Genomic DNA, 8,095 nt, shown 5'->3' with positions numbered 1-8,095 from the left:
TATCTACGGTCAACTAAGTTAATAAACTATAGCTACGCTCAACTAAGATATCACATAATAAGGTTTCTCTACGGCGTCGCTCCAAATGCAGTTTTTTTTCGTATGCGTGCTGTTAATTATGTCATGCATAACTTTGCGTGCTTCTGTTGTCTTCATGTTGATTTGCTTTATTGTTAACTGTCTTTAAGAGCTTTTGTGAATTAATGAATCATACGTTTTTAGTATCATCTCAATTACATTATGACTAAAAATTAGCAGATCTATGATTTTGTTTCAGGCCTTTTTTTGGCTTGTTTGGATTGTCTTTTCACTTCAAAATTGCCTCTCATTTAGCAGACAACTTGAAAAATATGTAATTAAATTCTGCTCTCTATCAAAATGTATACATTCTTTTAAATAGTAAGTAATTATTTCTAAAAACAAAAAAAAATCACACAAATACTCTAAATTAGTGTGTGTATATATATTTATATAAGTGATTCCAACATTGCTCTAAGTTTTGGTAAATGAATTAAAAGAGCTCAAATACCCTGTGTGTGTTAAATTTAATCATATTAAACAATTACAGATTTTTCACATAAATCTAAATTTTGATTGACTAAACCCTTAAAAAAGAAAATATCAATACAGCACAATCATGAAAACTTCATTACAAATGAGAAGTTTCTGCATACAATCTCAGGTTTTTTTATTTTTTTTTTCTTGAAGTGGAACAAGTCATTCACTCTACATGGTACAAACTACATTCAAACAAATTTTTGTGCGCAATATAACCAAAAAAATTGATTAATTTATAGAATAGTTAAGGATATTATAATCAGATTTCATATCAATTTGTTTATCACTTAGTAATTTTTCCATCAATAACCCAGTAAATGGCACATAGCAGTGTCTCGGAAGCCAAATCAACAAGCTAATGAAGTTAACAAAACAAATAAAAAAAACACACAATAACATAGATCTCAAAACATCAAGCTAAGTGGTTAAGAAAAGAAACAGATCCAACAAAAAGAGATTATTAATATCATCCACATTTGAAGGGAATATCATATAAAATCCTATTTGGATCTCTGCCGCATCTTTCGACGTTTTCTCTTCAGCCGCCTCATGCGCTTCTTCTTCCACTGCAAGAAGCTCTTGATTAGGAAAAAGATGGCATAGAAATCAACACCATACATTCAAAAAGAGAAAATTACATACATACCATACAACTCTTATGTATTTACATATCTAACACCCAATGTTTTTACCATGAAGAATCCAATACTGTAAACAAATACCTAAAATAACAAGTAGATATACCAACAAGAACAGAATATATTCCCATCCTTTTCATCATTAAGCCTCTACATAGCTTATTTTTGTTTATTTTTGTTAGCATATTTCCCAAAAAAGAATTATATTGCTCATGTTGCATGGTTCATTGAGCATTTGCACGGAATAATGTTGGTTTTCAAATGAAGACAGGTTGAAATATGTAGTTGTGATGAATGTCAATAAAGTGTTCGGAAATTTTAATAAAAGGATTTAAATAACATTTTGTGTAAATCCATAAAGCTTTTGTAATATTTAAAGCATATAGAACAAATTGAGTTTAATTTCCCTCATCTAAGGCAGAAGTTTTATGCGTCATTGTTTACACTATCCCACCCCTTCCACTCTTGGAAAGGAAAGACGTAAGATATGTTCTACTAAAAAATGCTTAACAAATTTTTTGACCGAATAAAATGGCCATTACCGTCCAGGAGATCCTTTTGATGCGGCCTTTCAAGAATTTTAAGAAATTCTGCAACTTGATGATATTTAACAAAAAATGCAAAATATCTTTATATTATTTGTTGTATCATTTTTGTATTTTTTTATGGTGTATGTGGTTGTATATGCAGTGTACATGTGATTAGGCATCTTGGAGAGCCAAAAAACTCAAAATGGGCTGAACCGGCACCCAGACATCAGTTTTGGGCACCCCGGCAGTGAGTTCCAGGTGTCTAGGTCTCCGGAACCAGAGGACGAGACACCCGGATCCAGAGGGCCTAGACAACGGTTTTGGGGGCCTAGTCGCTTGTAAGAGTAGGATTTATGTTCAAACACCTTAATCCATGTTGTTTCACTCCAAAGGAGATATAAAAATGTCTAATACGAACCAATACGAGGGAAGAGAGGATTCTCCTAAGTGGGAACAAATGTAAATGAGAGTGTTTATCCATTTTTGTACACAAAACCATGTAAAACTCAAAATTTCATTGTGAGTTCATGTGAATCAGTGGATAACATTGGTGAGATTGTTCTAACTTTATTCATACTTTGATTTGGCAATTAAAGTTATGTTGTGTTTAACCGAAATGAGTATGAGTTAAACTTCTCTTTGCCTTGAATTAGATTTTATGCAATTGGTGATTGCATATAATTTATTTATAAGTTGATAGTTTAACATTATGGTTATAATTAGTCATAAACTGATCACTTAAGATGTTAAAATGGATTGTGATCTAGTACTAAGAGAGTAGGCTAGTAAAACAATTAGATTAATCTAGAAATACGAATATTCTTGTTAGAATGGTCCGATCGTGTAGAGAAATTTGCAAACATTGAGGTTTTTACATAGTTAGGAGATTAACTGTAATATAAAACTCTAATTTTCTTATGACCATCAAGAGGGGCTTAATAAAACTATCCATGATTGTCAACTTCATTGTAGTCACTAAGATAAATCTGGTTTGCATGAGATTAAGTCATGAGATATTTTCTATCACTTATTCAAATTAAAAATTCGACATGTGTTTTACTTTTGAGGCAATTAAATACAGACCAAATGAAACTTGCTCTTTACAAATCAACCGCCCTCTTTCATCCATTTTTCAAATTCTCACTCAAATATCAAAATTCAATGTAAAACACCAATCCATATTTTTTTATTTTTATCAAATTCTTGATAGTTATCGTACCACACGTAAATATATTGGTTCCATAGTTCAAAAAAATCAATGGGGGTGGCTAATTCGTAAAAATTAATGTTTTGAATGGTCTGTATATAATCATCCCTTTACTTTTTTTTTTTGTAAAATTAAGATTAAAAACTTTAAAATCATAAAATTTTGAATCTTCAGACTACACTCAATATCGATAAACTATAATTTTGCTATATTTTGAGAGTTAAATTTTTCATTGTTGAATCTATACGCGAACGAAGTTTTGTATATTATTTGGTAGGCACATATACTTATGTGTATCACCAGAATTTTGATAGCATTTCGGTTATATCAAAATTTTGACATCTTTGTTGGGTAACGATGTTGAATTTATAATTTTAGGATTTTAGTTCAGTCGTTAGAGTTTGGACTCGAAAATTATTGTCATACTTTTTCTTGCAACTTGTTTGCTAATTTTCTATGTTAGAAAATAGAAAAATACTTTGCTATTCATGTCTTTACTTTTCGCATATACTTCTGTTTTACTTTATTTTCCGTGAATTATATTTGTGTTTTGTTGTTTTTAGTTAGTTTAGGGTCTCTTGCTAGTTTGAGGCTTGTATCTATAGGACATGACTAGTTGAACTTGTGTTTTGTGGCCTTGAATTAGAGATATCCGTAAAAATAAAAAAATAAAAAAAATAAAAAATTGAAAAAAGAATAGGAAAAATGACAAAGCCACCCCAAAAAGAGCGCATCATACCTCTGAAGGAGTATAATAATCCTTTGGTAGAAGAAATCTATTTGAGTATTAACAACCCTACCTTAGAAGCTGTCTCAGTTGAACCGAAACTAGCTATCATCCAGATGGTGCAAAACATTCAATTTGGGAGCTCGCCCACAGAAAACCCCAACCTCCACTTAGTTTCTTATAAATTTGTGTCACATATTTAAGTATAATTATGTTTTCAATGACGTCATTAGACTAAGGCTTTTCTCTTTCTCACTTAAGGATAAACCCAAAATATGGCTCAACTCCATAGTGTCAAGGTCAATTACCACATTGAACGATTTAGCCCAAAAATTATTGGTCAAATACATCTCTCCATCCAAAACTGCAAAACTTAAGAATGATATCACCTCTTTACCCGATTAGATGAAGAATCAATTTTATGAAGATTGAGAGAGATTTCAGAAGTTTCTTAAAAAATATCCCCACCACGCATTACCATATTAACTTATAATTTAGACTTTTTATAATGAGTCGGCGGTTTCATTGAGATCAATGATAAATGTTGCATGTGGGAAGGTCATTTGTGTCAAAGTCATTTGAGAAGGCTCATTCACTGATCAAGGAGATGACTACAAATAATTTTCAATGAATTTCAAATTGAATCAATCCCATAAATGTAGCTAGTGTGTATGACATAAATGTGGTAGCAATTCTAATGTTATAAGTGACTGTTATTTCTAGGAAATTAAATAACATAGGCCTTAATACATTACAAGGATCACTACCTTGTAATGAAATAGTCTACGGAGCAATAAAATATGTTTGCATCAATTCTTGGAAAATCTTGAACACCATACAGAAAAGTTCAACAACCCATATTCTAACACCTACAATCTAGGTTGAGAAAATCATCCAAACTTTAATTAAAATGATAGTAACCCTGTAGGTAATTGGAATAACAAGGCAATGGCCATCCTAGACCGAGCTACCCTCCTGAATTCATTTCTAGTCCAAATTTCAAGGAAAAGAAACTATCCTTGAAAGTAGTATGAACCATGGAGAATCAAATACAAAATCATGATGCACTTAATAGAAACATCAAAATACAACTTGAGGAAATAACTAACTCATTGAACCAGAGACCCCAAGCGACATTACCTAATAATATACAAGTGAATCAAAATAATCAGAATGTCGAGCATTGCAATGTCTTAGGACTTGAGAATGAGAAGTGACACGCACCAAGTGCTGCGAAGCACAAGCGGCTCACACAAATACACGCGGCGTATCAGTAGTATCGAAGTTTAAGTCCGGTTGTCGATCTCACATGGAACGAAATAAACTCAATTAGAAAAAGTTTTAGCCTATAATTGTTAGTCCTAGCCTGAAAGGCTGAAGTTTTGAAGTTTGATGGAAGTTCCTGCTCTAATTTTTTTAAAAGTGAGCAAAACCTAAGTTTAAAACAATTAAAAAGAAAATAATGGTGATTAGATATTTCCCGAGAATACTCCTTTGAAGTGGTTATATAGAGATTCAACTTAGCAAACGATTCATTGTAGGAGTCAAACAGGAGAAAAATCTTTCTTATCTCCTTTCGGTAGTCTAAAAAAGATTGACAGTTCATTCGTTTTGTTCCCTAAATCAAATGAAAAGTCCAAGACAATCTGACGATCTAATCAATTTGCATGAATTCAAAGGAGATATTTCTATTCCAATGAATTCGTGTGGATAACTTAATCGTTCTTTATAAATTTCTCTTGAATCTTTATAATCATAATTAATTTTAACAAATTAGTTGGTCAGGTTAAAAGCTATGAGTTCCTAAGTTGTTCCAACACCATTTATAAATTTCACATAAAATTCACATCATAATGCTTAGCCCTTATCCCTACACTTCCACAACAAAGGAGAATAGAACCTACTCAACATTTTATTAAGAGTAGAATTCATATACACGAGTCTCACAATTGTCTCTTAAAGAAGAACAAACATAAACTCAGAATACTTATCTCCCTTAAATCCAACAAATGCAAATGAATTACAAGCACACTCACAATCCCACAATTACACAAGCTCTTTTTGATCTTGTTTTCAAACTCTTAACCTCTTTGCTAGATGTGTGGTCTTCTTCTCCAACATTTCTCTCCCTGTAATGACAGAAGAGAACAAATAAAAAGGCCCCTCGAAATTAATCTCCCCAACTTTTATGTTTCCTCCCCTTCATCTCTCAGTTTTGGGTGCCTAGCTAGCACCTAAGCACCCAATATCGTGGCGCCTAAGCGCCCATAACAGCGCATTGGCACCCAATGCCTGACACCTAATTGTCATACTCTCAGGTTTGTTGCTCAAATTTAGAGGTTTCTGGCGCCTAAGCGCCAGTGTCCAGACACCTAAGCCGTCAAATAGTACATTTTTACTCCAATCTCCATTATGTTCGAATTTGATTCATGATGTGTTCTCCTTTCCTGCTAACACCCAAAAAAACAACAAAAATCTTCCCCAAAGTACCATAAGTGCAGTATCATCATATAAAATTCGAAAATACATATAACATCGAATGCAAAATTAATAACACATCAAAATCCCACAAACTTAAGAGTTACTTATCCCCAAGTAACAATAAAACATATTTAATAGATCTTGTTGGACGAGAGAAATGAAATTGGGTTTTTAACAAAAACCTTCTATTGAATTATTTTGACACATGTACTTAATAAAACTTTGAACTTCTGCAAATATTATTCAAACATATTCACTCCAATGGATTTAATAACTTGCTAAGCTAATACAACCTAGATGTAAAATTAAAGAAATTTCAGTCCTCCATAAGATAATTTGTTAATAATTTTTAAGCATATGAACAAAATTAAATAAGAAAAATGTTAAAGAGTATTCAATTTAAAAGAGTAGTAGTGAAACGAATTTTTGTTAAGACTTCACTTCAAGCTTCTTCTCGATTTTTTTTTCTTTCTTTTTATAGGATGAATATTATCAATCACATTTCTTTAAAGTTAATCCATTTTTTTATTCACATCTAGAGGATTATTATATATAAGTTAGACTTTTCATGATTTTAAATTTTACTGCGACCCCCTTAAAGTAAAATATTCCAACATCCTCTTTTTAATTTAAGTTTTACAATCTATAAATTATTAACATTGAACTCAAATAAAATGGAGGCTAAATTTTCAAAAGATTGTATCTATCTGCAATTAACTTACCTATTAATCAAATCTTCTTGAAAATTAAATAATATGATAAAATAATCATTTGATGAGCTTTCAAAGAACATTTTGTTTCAAATTTAGTTTAATTCAATAAGATTTTAATTGTCATATAACTATGTTCCTTCTACTAAGACTATTGTGGCCCCAAATTCATTTAACTCTAAATATGTTTGCAAGTATTAAATAATAATGTTTTGTTTACATATGAACAAGCACTATCAATATCACCACAAAACTTAATCACAAGCTACAACAAAAATAAAACATAATGAAAAACATATAACAATAGCAACGAGTAACAAAAATAACTGTGATACATGAACAAATTAACTCTTCACAAGTTATGAATATAAATAAAAACAACAACAATAACATATAAAATTGCATCAGCACAACCTCAGAAAGTTTATAACATAATTCAAATAAATTTCAATAATTAACATCTAACATCAAAGATACAGAAATAAATGTTCACAACATCAGCAAGACATATTACAACAATACATATTGCAACAAGAATATAAATGAACTTCAATAAAAAACTAAGATAGCACAAGCGATAGGAAAAATAGTAAGTCCAGCAAAACACAAGAATCAGCAACACCCAAAGCTCCTCAAATCAACTAAAGATCCCTAAGAGAGCAACCATGTAACTCGTCTCCCTCTCCATCATCTCCTTCTTCTTCTCCATCATCATCTTAATCCTCTTCCATAGGCCGACGGGTGCTCTCTAAGGCAAATATGGAGAGTAAGCAAGAAAAAAATCAGATTCTCATCTCCTAACCATTAGTTTCTCTTGTACATCTCCAACTAGGCAGCCTGAAAACTGGCAATCTGATCAAATTGGCTCTTGTTCTGCCAATCCATATACACCACCCGGTCCGACTAGTCATATATCTCTGCCTTTAAAATGGAGGTATCATCCTCTAGCCTCTCCAATCATTCAAATATAGAAGTCTGTCGGCACAAAAAAGGAGAAAGTTATGTTTGGGGATCGCCCGTAAGAAGCTGTCGGCAGCCGGAATCGAAATCCCGTCGCCCGCTTCGGAAGGACTTTTTAATTTACGTATATATATATATAATTTTAGAAAAATATGAAATCAAACTGACCTCATATTTTTCACAGTTTAAATGAAAGAGCGCTCTACCTCAAATTCTGTATCTAACCGTTTTATTTGGGTCTGCGAAACCGTTTTATTTGCCGACAAGTTCCCCTATTTAATACA

General features: G+C 31.9%; 1 long non-coding RNA gene across 1 annotated transcript in view; it reads right to left on the bottom strand.

Annotated features, from left to right (window-relative positions):
* Positions 1-822: 822 nt before the first annotated feature.
* The window catches only part of LOC110028726, a 27,147-nt gene continuing 19,874 nt past the window's right edge, over positions 823-8,095 (bottom strand). The window contains exon 3 of the long non-coding RNA XR_002294451.1: positions 823-1,124. This is a non-coding gene — a long non-coding RNA (uncharacterized LOC110028726). The remainder of the gene's footprint in view (positions 1,125-8,095) is intronic.

Source organism: Phalaenopsis equestris, unplaced genomic scaffold (genome assembly GCF_001263595.1).
Source record: "Phalaenopsis equestris unplaced genomic scaffold, ASM126359v1 Scaffold000522, whole genome shotgun sequence".
Classification (NCBI taxonomy): Eukaryota; Viridiplantae; Streptophyta; class Magnoliopsida; order Asparagales; family Orchidaceae; genus Phalaenopsis; species Phalaenopsis equestris.
Note: the sequence above shows the minus strand (reverse complement) of the source record. Positions and strands in the feature narration are given on the sequence as shown.